General features: G+C 39.5%; 1 protein-coding gene and 1 pseudogene across 9 annotated transcripts in view; both read right to left on the reverse strand.

Annotated features, from left to right (window-relative positions):
* The window catches only part of MIPOL1 (mirror-image polydactyly 1), a 340,115-nt gene that overhangs the window by 90,956 nt on the left and 232,372 nt on the right, over positions 1 to 16,787 (reverse strand). The gene's annotated exons all lie outside the window — the stretch shown is intronic.
* On the reverse strand, positions 9,494 to 12,606 carry LOC307097532 (monocarboxylate transporter 13-like; annotated as a pseudogene). The gene is made up of 2 exons: positions 12,600 to 12,606; positions 9,494 to 10,779 (listed from the first exon to the last, which is right to left on the reverse strand). The product of its transcript is annotated as a monocarboxylate transporter 13-like (transcript).

Below are 16,787 nucleotides of genomic sequence, written 5' to 3' on the forward strand. Positions count from 1 at the left end.
ACATCCTGCTACTTGACATTAATCACATTAACTCAGAGTACCTAACAGACAGTTATGGCATTACTCCTAACTGGAAGACACTGAAATTAAAGCTCAGGGCTTTAAAGTTAATGGGAGTTGCACAACCAAACGCCGTATGTCAACTTGATAATATGCCCCTAAGTTATTGTTCATGGATAGTGCCATTCCTCTGCTTAATCAAGAGTTAAAGCATGTGCAGTAATTCCCTATTTTTGTAATATTATTTCTGACAATAAAGATAACAACTATGAGAACAGTTTTTAGCTGGCTAAACCTGATGTACTGGTTTTGTTAATAAAAAATTCATGACAATTAATGAAATGGATCTATTAAGACAGTCCCCCAAAGTAGTACAGCTGCCCCACCTACAAATGAACTTCTCATGACCTGTATTATCCAGAAAGAACTGTAGTAACTTGCTCTAAAAAATGCTACACACAAAAGGTTCAAACCAAATCAAAGCATTACTCAGGAGCTGGCAGGATACTTCAAGTGAGGAATGCTTGATATGGCCACCTTTAATCAATTTGCTGTTCATATTCATGAGACTATTTCTGTAATTCATGCTTTTCTACCATATCAAATTTTAATAAATGCAAATCTACATTAAAATCATTTTAAGATATTAATAACTAACACTTGGCTGTGTTCCAGATTTCATACTTTGTTATTCCAACTGCATTGAAAAGAGAGACTGTTGAGTAGCCATATCTCTTTCTTTTCATCTCAAGCCCTTGGTGGTCAAGTGCTAGGCAAAGAGAACAGACAAAAGAATTTTAAGGTTCATAATGATTTGTTTGATATGCTTTGACAAATACAACTAAGCAGAACATTTATTTTATATAGTTTCCCCCTTAAAAACAATCCTTTGCTTTAAGTCATGCTTTGATTTTTAAAATCAGTTGAATGTCAATTCTTTTTCTAGTATATACATATAATTTTTTCTCTCATTAAACAATCCTATGCACAACAATGTGAATGTACTTAATGCCACTGAACTGCACACTCAAAAATGGTCAAAATGGTAAATTTTGTTATATACATTTTTACTACAATAAAAAAGTGTAAACTTTTATGCAACTTGCTAATGGGAAAATATTTACCCCAAAAGCTCTTCTTAACGGATAGTTGTGGTGAAAATTTTGTATCAACTTATTGTTATTCTTGGAAATGAAAAGCTACTTAAAAACAACGAGGCAGTAGAATGCTTTTTTATATTTACACAAATATATGTTTCAAATCTACTGACCCCCCCAAAAAAAACCCAAACTTTACATAAAGTTGAGATTTCTAAAATCATTTATCAGAAAATTAAAGATTTAGAAAATATAAAGAAAAATAGGAAAGAGTCAGTTCAGAGGGTACAATATCTGGAAATCAGAAAACAAGAAAGAGACATCAGAAAGAAAAAAGTAGAGGAGAAAACTATCAAATAATCTTAAGAAGCATTTCTCAGAGGTGAAAGACAAGAATCTTCAAATTGAAAGCACCTATAAGTATAGAACACAATAAATGAAAGAAGATCCACTCTCTGACACCTCCCTATTAGATTTAAGAATGCCATGCTGGAAAGCATTTAAAATCTTTTATGAGAAGAGTCTACAAAGGAAGACTGATCTGAATCATTCTGGAATCAGTTAATGGAAGCAGAAAAAGAAAAGAGTAATGCCTTAAAAGTTTTGAAGAGATGAATGTTTTACATTTGATTTATATATTCAGAAAACTCTACCACCTACCCTTTTTTTTTCGTGTGTGGGGGGGTAGTTACTTGAACAGGGAATAAAGACGAAAAAATCTGAGAAACAGTGAAACCAACGCAGTAGAGCGGTAGAGAGAAATCCGGGATGACAGCTCTGCAGCAGCCCAGAGAGCAGCAATGGGTCCAGATTACGGCCGGAGGACTGGTATAGAAGGCTGTGGCGCAAAAGGGAACGACATAAAACAGAAAATAAGAGTGACAAGATGGGAAAAGCTGAAATAATAAAGCACACGATCCAAGAAAAAGAAAGGTAATTAGAAATTTCAGACAGGATGAAACAACTGTACAAGAAAGTCATGGCTCAAATAAGAAAGACAAAATATGGTATGACTGCAAGTATTTGATGGAGAAAAAAATCCTTTTGTCTCAATCCAAAAAACATTCTCTTTTGGCACAGGGACTGACAAACTCAATCCGAAAAAAAAAGAACTATAAATCTTGAATACCACATGGCCAGCATGGTCAATAATGTTGCTTCCTATTTTTCAAAGAGAAAATTTTTAATTCTTAACATCAACATGCATATCAAGCATAAAAATTTCATTACTAATTCCACTGAAGGACAGGTAGAGAAAAGAGAAAATAAAATTCAAATTCTCTACTTTCATTCAACTTGTTGAATACTTTTTACAACAATAAGAGTTCTTTAAATAATCTCTGTGTTTGCTATTTCAGTGTTTTCCAGAAGTCTGCATTTTGTCAGAGCTTATATGACACACATAATTACTTAAAATATAACCTAAGTGTATGTAGGCTTATTTGAGTATTGTGACAAGTGTTGGTGGATTATCTTTGTCAAAGATTTTTTTCCATTTTTAAAATTGATAATATCAATCGAGATGAAAAGAAAATGGAATAGAGCTATTGATTCTTGGAAATGACTTCTACATGGCAAAAATGTCAGCAACCTGTCTGATCAAGTACTAATATATGGAATGTAAAAAAAATACTCCTCAGGTGACAGAAGAAAGAATGTGATCTCGCTGCTATTCCTTTCTTTATTGGCATAAACCAACAGAAATTATTTTATACTGATCTTTGAGAATGTCATATATGAGTTAGAAAATGTTGAAGTTAGGTAAATATAAATACCTGAAGAACTTAAACTTGAAGATATAAAGGACCATGTCTGCCATGGAATTTGAACACAGTATATATATTTCTTAACAAATATTAAGGCAAAAACTATGAGTTATCTTCATACATGTGAAAGAATACTAATTTTGAAATTTGAGATCCTGTTATTCTTTTAGTATAATTAATAGTGTAAAGGAAGACTTTTAGTTCTCTAAGATCCCTTTAGGAAGTTTTATACCCTTGCTTAACCGTACCTACTGATTTTAAAAGGCAACAGCACAATAAACAATGTTAACTTCCTTGTAAAGATTTTAAGTCTATTTAATATGTAAGGAAGAAAGTGAACTATTGAGACTGAAAGCTGTTAATGATTTTGCTAGTTGTTATTAACATGTATTTATTGGTAAATCATACAATCATTTAAGAAAAAAGTCAATAGTTTAGTCAAATTAAAAGAATTTTCCTACATATTAGAACTTATTTATAACTAGAGGCCTGGTGCACAAAATTTGTGCATGGCAGGGGAGGGGGTCCCTCAGCCCAGCCTGTACCCTCTCCAATCTGGGACCCCTCGGGGGATGTCGACTGCCCCCAGGGATTGGGTCTAAACCAGAAGTTGAACATCCCTCTCGCAATCTGGGACCGCTGGCTCCTAACCGCTCACCTGCCTGCCGGCCTGATCTCCCTAACCGTCTCTGCCTGCCAGCCTGATGCCCCTAACTGCTCTCCCCTGCTGGCCTAGATCCCTTTAACTGCTCTTCCCTGCCGGCCTGATCCCCCTAACTGCTCTCCCCTGCCAGCCTGATCACCCTAACTATTCTCCCTGCCGGCCTGATCACCCTAACTGCTCTCCCCTGCTGGCCTGATCCCCCTAACTGCTCTCCCCTGCCAGCCTGATCCCCGTAACTGATCTCCCCTGCCGGCCTGATCCCCCTAACTGCTCTCCCCTGCTGCCTGGTTGCCGCTAAAAGCCTCTGCCTCGGCCCCGCCACCATGGCTTTGTCCAGAAGGCCGTCCGGAAGGTTGTCCAGATGTCTGGTCTAATTAGCACATTACCCTTTTATTAGTATAGATAACATCAATTAAAACTAATGTAATTTCTTGCCAGTGATTCAGTAGGCACTTTATAAATAAACAACATGATACTAGAACTTAGAAAAATCAGTGTCAAACTAAGCAGCATAAACAAGACACCCTGATTCACATTCTTGTTTCAGAGTATGTGTTGCCCTCTGCAATACTTCTCCAGTCCTACATCAGCCCACACTGGCTACTGCTGCTATTGCTATGGTAAAGGCTGTCCCCCTTCAAAGGAAGGGGAGCAAGTATGGAAGAATTATAAGGGGCTACTGGACCTAACTGGGGTTTTCTTTCTGTTGTAGTAATTGAAGTAATAACATAAAACACAGCTTTAAGAGAAGCACTTTGATTTCTGACAGACTTTTTGGTTTTCTTTTTAATTTAAGAACATATCCAGTTTGCAACCTTGTGATGAGGGAGGTGTTCTATAATATAGCCAATTTCTTTAAAGAATCTATATATATAAAATCCAAGCGACTGGAATGCTGGAATGACTGGAACCACCGAACGAGCAGAAAGACTGGTCGCTATGAGGTGCACTGCGGCCGGCCAACCGGCCTGATCGGGGGTCAGCCTCTCCCTGGCCGGCCCCGGGCAGATTGGGGCAGGGTGGGCCAGTCAACCTCCTGCAGCCCATCCCCCTGGATGGTCTGGCCCCCAGCGGGCCCCCCACACCCTGATTGGGGGCAGAGCCAGCTGGCCAACCACCAGCGGCCCCTCCCCTTAGCTGGCCTCGCCCCCAATCAGCCCACCCCACACTGATCATGGGTGGGGCCGACCGGCCAACTGCCCGTGGCCCCAACCCCTGGCTTCCCCCCCCCCTCAACTGCCTGCCCGATTGAGGGAGGGGACAGCCAGCCAACTGCCAGCTTGGTCCTGATAGCCCTCATTGGGGCAGGCCAGCCGGACCCCACCCATGCACAAATTTGTGCACTGGGCCTCTAGTCCAATATAATAAACTAGAGGCCCGATGCACGAAGATTCATGAAAGAATGGGCCTCCCTTCCCCTGGCTGCCGGCACCGCCTTTGCTCCGGCCGGAGCTGCCTTTCTGCCTTCGCTCTGGCCTAGAGCCGCCTTTCTGCCTTCGCTCTGGCCTAGAGCCGCCTTTCTGCCTTCGCTCTGGCCCGGAGCCAACTTTCCGCCTTCCCACGCTGCCCCAGCCGCTCAGCGCCTGCATATGCAAATTAACCCACCATCTTTGTTGGGTTAATTTGCATACTCACTCCTGACTGGCTGGTGGGTGTTGCGAAGGTATGGTGAATTTGCATCTTTCTCTTTTAGTGTAGAAGGTTAATATGCAAATCAACCTAATGGCAGAACAACTGGTCACTATGATGGGCACTGACCACCAGAGGGCAGATGCTTAATGCAGGAGCTGCCCCCTGGTGGTCAGTGCGCTCCCACAGCGGGAGCGCCGCTCAGCCAGAAACCAGGCTCAAGGCTGGTGAGCACAGCAGCAGTGGCGGGAGCTTCTCCCGCCTCCGCAGCAGTGCTAAGCCTGCAGTCGGACATCCCCTGAGAGCTCCCAGACTGCGAGAGGGCGCAGGCCAGACTGAAGGACCCCCCCTCCCCTGAGTGCACAAATTTTGAGCACCAGGCCTCTAATTGTTTTATAAAATCAGCCATTAGGAGCCCTGAACTTTGCCTCCAAATCTTGCTCTTTTGTGTCAATGGTCAAGTCAACTTACCCCTATAGTTAATCATTAATCATTAATCACTGTCTATTCACCCATATATTGAAAAAATAGGTACCAAAATCTTTTAACTTCTTTGAGCAAAATAGTTGCATTATTATTATTATTATTATTAATAATCCTCACATGAGGACATGTTTATTGATTTTAGAGAGAGAGGAAGGGGGAGAAAAAACATCAATCAGTTGTGTCCTGACCAGGGATCAAACCCAAAACTGGACTGGGAATTTTGTTAATGTGGTGTATTACAGTGATTGACTTGGGTATGTTGAACCACCCTTGTGTCCCTGGAATGAACCCCACTTGATCATGATGTATTATTTTTTTGATGTACTGTTGTGTTCAGTTTGCTAGTATTTTGTTTAGGTTTTCGCATCTGCATCCATCAGAGGTACTGGTCTGTAGTTTTCTTTTTTTGTGATATCTTTGCCAGGTTTTGGTTTCAGGGTTATATTGGCCCCATAAAATGTGTTAGGAAGTATCTCCTCTTCTTCAATTTTTTTGCAAGAGTTTGTGAAGGATAGGTTTTAAATCTTCTTTGAATGTTTTGTAGAATTCACTGGTGGACTTTTATTTTGGGGGAGGTTTTTGATGATTGTTACAATTTCCTCACTGCTGATCAGTCTATTTAGATTTTCCAAGGCTTCATGATTTAGCCTAGGAAGGTTATATATTTCTAGGAACTTATCCATTTCTTCTAGGTTATTGAATTTGGTGGCATATAGTCTTTCATAATATTCTAGTATGATCCTTGTATATCTGTGATGTCTGTGGTGACTTCTCTCTCATTTTTTATTTTGTTTATATGGGTCTTTTCCCTTACTGAGTCTAGTCAGGGGTTTATCAATTTCATTAATCTTTTCAAAGAACCAGCTCTTTGTTTTGTTATCAATTCTACTCTAATTTTTATTATTTCCTTTATTCTGCTTTTTGTTGTTTTTGTTCTTTTTCTAGTTCTTTAGGATGTGTTGTTAGGTTGTTCACTTGGTATTTCTCTTGTTTCTTGAGATATGCCTGTAATGATATAAACTTCCCCCTCATCACTGCTTTTGCTGCATCCCAAAGGTGTTGATATGTTGTACTGTCATTCTCATTTGTCTCTACATATCTTTTGATCTCATCTTTTATTTCTTCTTTGATCCAGTCATTTTATAGTGGTATGACTTCTCCTCTCTCATTTCTGATCTTGTTTATATTGGTCTTTTCCCTTTTTTTCCTTAGTGAGTCTAGCTAGGGGTTTGCCAATTTAAAATTTAATTTTTAATGTTTTAAATAAAAATTTGCATATTGCCAAGGCTCAGTATCCCCAGGGAATACAGATTCAAAATTACATGCATGTTAGCATTCAAATTTCTGCAACTTTCTTTCAATCCCATAATGTAACACAATATGCTCATTACAACTTCTTCACTTTTCCTTATACTGTTCTAGTCTAGAATGCTCTCTTCCTCCTCCTCTCTAACAGAATCCTATTGGCTTATACCCCAATTCCCAAGCATTCCATAAAACTTCTTTTATTTCAATCTACAATAAATTTTCCCTTCTGTGACTTTCCATGGTAATAGCAAATTATTTTATTTAATAGTATATAACCTTATTTGCTCATTTTAAGTACATTTTTTCTTTCTACTTAATTCCAATTTATTTGAGGGTAGCATTTGCATCTTATCTTTGTTACTCTATTTTCAACAGGAGACTGCATAGTGTATAGTAGAAAGTACACTCTTAATAAATTCATATAGAACTGAAAATGGCTATTTTTTTAATGATTACTTCTAAATATGGCTAATGTTCTATTAGTGATTGTGCTGATAAAACAACAATATCAATACTATAACATACAAGTAAAAATAATGAATGTGTGGGTAAATTACTTTCAGGCACACTATTTACCTTTTGTAGTCTGACATATGATATAATACTAAAGCTTAAAGTTTCTAAAAGAAATTCAGAAGTGGTCTATTTATAAATCCAGACATTGGCTGTGGTTGTAATCTGTATAGTTTGGTTGAACACAGACAAAGACTGTTAAACTCCAAAGCAGGTCAGATTCTATTATCATTTTAACATGTCTTTAACTTGGTCTCAGAGGTGAGTTTTATGTGATAAACATATCAAGTATATCCAAATCAGGAAATAATACTGAAGTACCAGTTTTGCCTCAGCAGTAATTCTGAGAGAGGCAGGGTTAGGGGAAGCTGTCTAGTACATAGAGTTAAAGGCCCAAGTAGCAGATGGGTTAGGTAATTTAGACTTCTGTTATGGCCCTGCTGTGTCCTAGGGCAAGTTAGTTCAAAGCTCTGTATTTCAGTTTCCTCAGCTGTAAAGAGGGATAATACCTCCTAAAGATGTTAAAGGGATTAAAGAAGATAAAGTATGTATATGGAAATCCAAGACACAAGATAGAAAGAATTATAAACATAGCTTTAAAATTACATCCTTATTATTTTTGGGGGTACATTTATAACAGAAAGCATTGTGAGAAATGGTATATTATGAATTAATACTCTATAAATATGGTTTTAAAAGGGTAAAAGAAAAATGAAAATATTAATTTTCTAAATCTCAGATTTCTGAACATTAAAATATTCCCGAGTGGCTAAACAACTCCTGAAAATAACTGGTTGTCAAAAAATGGTCAAATCTAAGTTCAAGCACATCATCTGGACTAAATATTTTTTCAAAATGTCCTATAACAAGAAAAAAACGCACCTCTAATTCCAGTAAAAATGTACCAATGAAAAACCAAATAATTCCACATTGCAATCACAATACTGTATTTTGAGCCAAAATGCTAAAAAATAAAAAAATAAAAAATTGGGATGTATTGACAGAATCTCAAAGAAAAAGTGAATGACAAGTCAGTATAAACTTAGCAGAGGAATTATAATAACAATAGTTGACATTTATTAAATATTTAAGTCTGTACCTGGGTATTGCTTTTGACACGCATTATTTCATTTTATTTTTTCTCAAAAATAATATGAGGCAGGTATTATTCCAATTCCAATTTTACAGGTCAGAAAATTGAGGCTTAAAGTGGTTCTAATAATAGATACTAGAATCTACACTAGTGGTCAGCAAACTCATTAGTCAACAGAGCCAAATATCAACAGTACAACGACTGAAATTTCTTTTGAGAGCCAAATTTTTTAAACTTAAACTTCTTCTAACGCCACTTCTTCAAAATAGACTCGCCCAGGCCGTGGTATTTTGTGGAAGAGCCACACTCAAGGGGCCAAAGAGCCGCATGTGGCTCACGCGCCGCAGTTTGCCGACCACTGATCTACACCATCTGTCTTCGTGTGGTGTTAGTTCTGAAATAAAACACTATTGTACCAAAATAATGAATGCAAAATGAAAATTTTACAATAAAAAGATCAACAAAGGCCCAATCAAGTCAGATTTAGAAATAATGTTTTCTTTATGCAAATTATAATTTAAGTCTATTTTTATGTCATCTTTTAATCATGCTACTAATTAAAAAACAAAAAGAAATACCTATTAAAAAATCAAGTTAGAACACAAAAGATTAATACTTGACTTTTTTTTTTGAGGTTCTGATTATTATTCAGTTTTCTTATTCAGTTTTATCTCAAAGGGGCATCTCTCTTTCCCAAACATCTGTCTTCAGAGAAGAAACTTAGTAGGCAACACTAAAGATCACTTGCAAAACTTAATAAGACTCTTGGCCTTTGATTTTCACAATTGGTTCATGGCTCAGTGGAGGAGGCCCTCTTGGATCCTGCAGAAAAGGCTGTGGAAGCAAAGAAGAGATAGGAGTCCTCAACGAAATACAAAGGGTTGGAATGCATGGCAGGAGCCCCCGGCCTCCTGTGGTGGAAGAGAGATCAAGATGCTTATGGCACTGGGGTTCTACGGGCGCCAATATGGGGCAGGAGGAGAAGGCTGGAGCTGCCAATCTCTGGCTTCCTGGTCTTTTTGGAGTTCAGTCTTCTCCCAGCGCTTCTGTGGCCAGGGGGACTTTGGTACCCAGTGCCTCTGTGACAAGGCCCTGGGGTGTGGAGGTAGGAGCTGAGAAGCAGAAGTGGGACAGTGATGAGAACTCCACTCCCTGTAATAAGGAAGGCCCCAGCCACCACAAAAGCAGCTGAGTGTTGCCTGACAGAGGAGCCCCCAACAGTCCCCCGATGCTTTCTACCATCTGCACCAGCCCTAGGCCACAGTATATCCTTCCGGTTCCCACCAGTTCAGGCAGCATGGAGAAGGCCACTGGGGTCAGGGCCCCTGATGTAAACCCACAGGCCACAGCTACAGCCACCAGGGCTGTGGGAGCATGAGCCACAGGGAGCAGGGCCAGGGACACCCAGTCAGGGTGGTCCAGAGCATCAGCAGTCGTGCCACAGGCCCTGGGCCTGCATTCCCCAGCCACCCAGACACCACAGGCCTCAGGAGGTCAGAAATAGCAATCACCCGGAGTAGGAAGGCAGCAGCAGTGGATCCTAATCCAGGTCCTGGAGATGGGCCACCAGGTGCACATAGGGAATGAAGTGGCTAGGGTTGATTAGGGTGAGGGCAACAGTGTGATGGAGGAAAGGGCCATGATGGAGGAGGGAGGCGAGTTGAGCCCCAGGGTCACTCATGGCAGGGTCCTCAGTTCCGGAGGGTGGGAAGAGGAGAGCACCACAGGCCACCAGGTGGAGGGAGAGGACAGACACCAGCAGCAGGGGGGCCCCGCCAGGCATAGTGGCTGAGCCGCCATTGGAAGAGTGGGGCAAAGGCAAAGCTGGAGAGGCTCACATCAGTCAGTGCCAGCCCCGTGGCCAGGGATTGGCGGGAGAGAAGTAATGAGGTAGCAGGCCTGTGTGGAGTGAAGGTCAGGTCCACCCAGCGCCTGGGAGCAGCCCAGTTCCCAGGTACAGATGGGTCAAGGAGGTAGCAGAGAAGGCGAGCAGCATCCCTCTGGGGCCATGATGCCCCCAGCCATCACCACAATCTCTGTGCTCAGGGCACTGCCCACTGGGCTCCCAAACTGCTGCACCAGGATCCCTACGGAGGCCACGCAGGAGACTGTGCTGCCTGCTGTCAAACGCCGCCACAAACTCCACAAAGAAGACACGGAACACCAGGAACACCAGCGCTGACTGGAAGGACGCTGAGGGCAACACTATCCATCCCCAGCCCCCTTAGCCATCTGGGAGGTAGCACGAAGAGCGAAGAGCCGGGTGGGAACAGGGCTCAGGGCGCCCCACCCCTGCCCACCCACCAGCCAGCCAGTTGACCACTCAGGCGGAAGCGGGGCTGGGGGGTGGGGGTGGGGGTAGGAAAGTGTGATGAAGAGGAAGATACTGATGAGGGCTTCAAAGCTGCAGAGAGGCTCGGATGCCTTTCTCCTGGGGAGTGAGGTGGGGGCGGATATAGGTAGGGAACAGGCCGGTTGCTTGCCCAGGCGACTGGGGCCCAGTCTTGGCGTTTCGGGTTGCCAGTGGAGAATCAGGTCTGGAAGGGGAGGGCCTAGGTTAGGTGGGGGAGCCAGGAAGCAGAGCTGGGTTTGGGCCCCCACCCTTGAGACGCACCATTGTCTGTGTGGATTATCTAGTTTATCATTGTGTCAGCATCTGGCCAGCCTGGCCAAGGCCAGCATCCTTGCCCATAGCTCCCGGGCCTCCTGATACTTGACTTTTAATTTCATCTTAGTTTTCAGGTAAAAGTAGAATAAGTAAAAAAGTGGTTATTTCAATCTTGAATCATATACAACAAAACAAAACAAATATTCAAACCAAATGAAACCAAACCAAACAGAATCGAAGTGTGCCCAACTTTCTAGAACAAATTGATGTTTTAGAAAATTTTCATTTTTTACAGTTCTGAACAGCTAACCGAGCTTGACAGGTCAACTAAACTTTGCATGAATTAAAGTGAATTGAAATAGTTATCAGATCAATACTGTCTAATAAAACTTAATTAACCAATCCCTAGGCTTTTGAATTTCTTGATTTTGTATAGCAACTGGATATTGTTTATTTCTAATTTAATCAGAACCAGTTATTTGGGAAAATAACTGGAGCTATATTAATAGAATACTGATAGTCATAAAGCCCTTATGAGCCCAAAGGGAACAAGATATACTGAACAACATTTAAAACTTAACAACTAAACAGAATAGCAAATTAAACCCTGATAAACTCAGAAGTTTCATAAATATCTTGTGTTTAAAATAGTGAAAGGAATAAAGTATTTTTATATTGACTAAGTTCATGAAACAAATTTTTGTTTGAAATTATTGGAAACACATTTAATTAGCCTATTTTTACCTTTTCAAACTTTTGAAACATCAATTTAAACTTCTGAGAACAACTGCTGCAAGATTTAAAGAGTGAAAACGCTAGCTATTTCGCATATAATTGGGACGGGAATATTTACACATTTAAATGCCTAACGGCAGGTAAATATTTGTCCTTTTGGGAGAGGCCCAGGTGAAAGGGCCCTGAGGCAAAATGACAATGTCAGGTCCCGGATACTGACTGTACTGCCAGTGCCACCAAGTCTTAGAAATACCTCTGGATCATCACTGTCATCCTCAGTCAATATTTGCTAAGCTCTTTGGGATAGCAGTGGCATTAGAAAGTTTATAGAAATCAACAGTAGCTCAAAGATCTCCGTTTATTATATCTTGTTCTGTATGTTAACATTGTTATTTATTGTTTTTACAATTAATGGATCAGAATGTTTCTGAACAAAGGTCTTCAATTATTAACTATTATTTCCATTTGTCAAATATTTTAAAGTCATTCAGATTCAATGAAACTTTAATGCATTTAATTATGTGTATATGTCATGTATAGAAAGCAAAGAGAAAACATTTATAATTCAAAAATGCTACATAGTTTACTGAGTGCAGTCTCTTGAAATATGAAGGAATTCTCTCCTTTCAAGTCATTTCTGATCATAGCTAATGTTCACAGGATTAAGGTTTTTTACAAAGGCATCCTTTTCCTCACTAACCTGTCATGGGCCCCTGCTTCTACCATAGTAAGAATTAATACTTCTACCATAGTAAGGTTAATACTTCTTTTAAAGTTGGTAATATTTTTCTTAACATATTATTTTTTAAAAGTACTTGAATTTATGAAATGAAAGTACTTTAAAAATAGTGTAAAATATTTGGCAAATGAAAAGCCTAAGTGAGGTTATTATTTATAGAGACCTAACTAATAAAGTAGGTGAATCTACTTTAGACTGTCATTTCCTTATATATCTCATCTTTTTTTTGTAAAACACACCACTAATCTACTAAAGAAAATGAACTTCATAAAAAAAGGCAAACACTTTATAGGGTATAAAATGCAAGTTAGAATTTCCTCTCCTCTCACTCAGCACACATACTAGTACAATACATCTAACAGCTAGAGTCAGTCCCACTCCCCAGAAAACCTGCTGTTAAATTGCTGAGGTATCACAATGTTTAAGCATATATTCTTACATTCAGAAAAATTTTAATGACCATTAAAGATGAGCTGAGCACCGATTCAGGTATAAGATACAGTGGAAAACAAACAAAATCCCTGTCCTTGCAGAATTTAATCTCTAGAGGACAATCCACAGATATAGTATAGTGCTGTGCAGGCACGTCTACTATGAAGGGAAATAAAGGAGGGTAACAAATAGAGTGATGCAGTGAGTGGGTAGGCTATTTTAGATAGTGTGGTCAGGATATTTGAGCAGAAAGTTGAACAAAGTGAGGGAGCAGACTTGTGCCCTTTGTGGGGCAGATCACTCCAGAAAGAGAAAAAAAGAAGCTAGGGACTTGAGTTGGGAGCAGTCTTAGAATGTTTGAGGTAATAAGGCAGCTAATGGGGCTGGAGTGAAGCAAGAGTAGAAACATGTTAAGAAATGAGGTTAGAGAGATATCCACGGGCCAATGCATATGCCTATTTATATCCGTAGACTTTGAGGAAAGCAGATAACTCTCCACAATCTGGGTGGGCCTCAGCCAATCTATTGAAGGCTTTAAGAGAAAATTGAGATTTCCCCCCAGGCAGAAGGAATTCTGAATTTTGGGGCTCTGGACTGCAACATCAACTCTCCCAGGTTCTCCAACCAGCGGGCTTGCCCTGAACATTTTGGATTTGCTAGCCTCCACAACTAGATGAGGCAGTTTCTTGAAATAAACCTCTTCCCTGTATATACCCAGTTCATTGCTTTGGTTTCTCTGAAGAACCTTGACTAAGGCACATACCATAATCCTAAGGGTGCCATGTTGGCAGGTATTCCAGTTTTTATTTTGACAATTAACTTAATATTTTTTAACATGTACTGACTAAAGAAAACACCCTTCGAAAAGATTCTAATTTATTTTTTTCACTGTAAGAAACAATACTACAATGAACATGAGATAATTATATCGTTTCCTACATTTTTTTATTTATTCTAAATTTAAACAAAGGTAAAATCCAAACAAATGTTTCTGATAATGGTTTTCAAATATGAACACCGTTGTCCTGGATAAAATAAACTTTGCTGGCAGATGATACACCTCGTTTTGCCCCACACATCTGCAAATGATTATCTAATACGCTGGACTAGGTCCATGTTACGTCCAATCATTTCATTCATCATCAAACTATCATTATATGCATTGCACAGACTACTGCTCTGCAGAAGAAACTTTTCATCTAAAGAAACTTTCCATCTAGTGTAAAATTTGATTGTTTATTACTTTGGTTGGCAAATATTTACCAAACAAATATGTGAGAGAGCCACTGTGAATAACTGTGATAGTTTTAGGTAGGATTAAATCACTTCTAGTTGAGAAGATCAGAAAGAGATTAATGGCATAGTTGATATTTAAGTTGTGTTCTGAAGGCTCAATAAGAATCTGATGGACAGAGATGAAGTACTCCAGGAACCATAGGTGACATAAGGGAAAGCACTGAAGTGGGAAATTTCGGGTATGTCTAGGGAATAATGAATGATTCATTTTGGAAGTGCAAATAATGGTGAGTGCACTACAACAAACATTTTTGAGTACCTACTATGTGTGAGGCAGTGTACTGCATCAGTGACACAAATGTGAATGAAATTGGAAGGTAAAAAGACAGTTGGTGAAACATTAAATCAGAAAGAGAGTTGGCAGCAAAATCAAGGGTTCATGAATGTTAGGTTAAAAAGTTTAGATTTATTATACAGGTAAGGTGATATCATTAAATACTGCTAATGGTTGAGTGAGAGGATAAAAATGTTATGTTTCAGGAATCTTAAGAGAAGTAATGAATAGAGACAAGCAGATAAAGTAGCAAGGAAAGCCTGGGCGTGGGATTATATAAGTCTGGTCTAAGGTAGGAACTTTGAAAAATAAGATGGTAAAAATAATAGACAATTCAAGGAAAAAATTTAGCAAAATTTGGTTACTGATTAAATTTGTGAAAAAGAACAAATCAAAGATTACCTAAGTAGAAGGCAACTGGCATCTGTGGAATTATATTAACCACTAGAGGCCCAGTGCACGAAATTCGTGCACGGGTAGGGTCCCTAGTGGCTGCTGGCTGCTGGCTGCCGGCCGGGGCCTCCCTTCGTTCCGCACTGCCCCCTGGTGGTCAGCGCACGTCATAGCGAGCGATCAAACTCCCGGTCGGTCGAACTCCCGAGGGGACACTTTGCATATTAGGCTTTTATATATATATATGATTCTAAGAGCCAAGACTAAGGGAGACACTACTTTTTTATCTAACAAAATACAAAATTAAATTTTCTCCAGGTGATAGAAATAATGTTAAAAGATAGCAAACTTCAGGACCTATACTTGGCAAGGCCATTCTAACTCTGGGCCTTTTGAAAGCCACAATTATTAAATGGCAAGATATTTTATAAACTGATCTAAAAAGAGAAGGCTGGATCATTTTATAAAATAACAGATAACAGTTGAGATCTAATAATGAATTTTAGTCTTATTCTTGTAACTTACTGTTGGTATAAAACAGAAAATAGTGAAATCCAATAATGCAAAAATGTCCTCTGGATGCAGTCATAGAAGATATAAAATAGTTCAGTAGGAATAGCCTCTTTGTAATCCTCACCTGAGGATATTTTTCCATTGATTTTTAGAGAGAGTGGAAGGGAGAGACACAGAGAGAGAGGCATCGATGTGAGAGAGACACATCGATTGGTTGTCTTTGCACACACCCCGACCAGGGCCAGGGAATTGAGCCTGCAACCGAGGTGGTGCATGCCCTTGACTGGAATCAAACCCAGGACCCTTCAGTCTGCAGGCCGATGTTCTTTCCACTGAGCCTAACCCGGTAGGGCAATAAAGTAAAACTCTTAAAGTAATTTTATCAAAAATACTATTAACATATTTCCTTTGTATAGTGCTTTTCAGTTTCGAAAACATACATATATATCATCTCATTGATTTTCATAATAAGCAGGTCAGATATGATCTCTGTTAGAGGTAAAGAAACTGACATTCAGAAGTTAAGTAACTTATTAAATGCCATGTTCTATAATGTTGAGAGGAGGAAAGAAAGAATCTCTAATACTTATATTTCAAATCACTGGACTGGTAAAAAATAAAAACTTTAAGGTTTTGTTTTTGAAACTTCACTTTAATTTTTTGTTGTTGGGCATTTTAGAGTTACCAATAAATACATATGGTGACCTAAACAGTAAAGGTGAAGCAAGCTATACATTACAAAGGCCTTGAAAATTGGTACATCTTAATGGTAAAGAAGACATGTTTTCTTATAGCTTTTGATTCTAAATATAACTCAACAAAAATTTAATCTACCTCATATGAAAGGGTGACAAAATTTCACAATAGGTTAGAATTAGAAAAAGCCTTCCATGTCAAAACTGAAACCTATAAAATTCGGAGCTTGCCTACATTTTTTTGTTGTTGTTCTTTTTAATACTAGTTTAGCAGTATGGAACCACAACACAGATCCACGGACAGTTAATGCCTGTGGAAAATAAATATGTGACAAAATGTTTATGTTGCAGGGTAGCCCAATTAGCACAAATGATTAGAACTCAGAACCAGTGAGGTCAGGATCCAGTGTTCAACTGCTTTTGATGAGGGATTTGTTGTGAGAACACAGTTGCTCAGGGCTGGGGCTTGCGTGCTACCTTATCAGTGTATAGTTCTGACTGAGAGAACATCTGGTTCAACGAGAAACTATCACCACCATAAAAACC

This window comes from Cnephaeus nilssonii (genome assembly GCF_951640355.1).
Source record: "Cnephaeus nilssonii genome assembly, chromosome: 4".
Taxonomy (NCBI): domain Eukaryota; kingdom Metazoa; phylum Chordata; class Mammalia; order Chiroptera; family Vespertilionidae; genus Cnephaeus; species Cnephaeus nilssonii.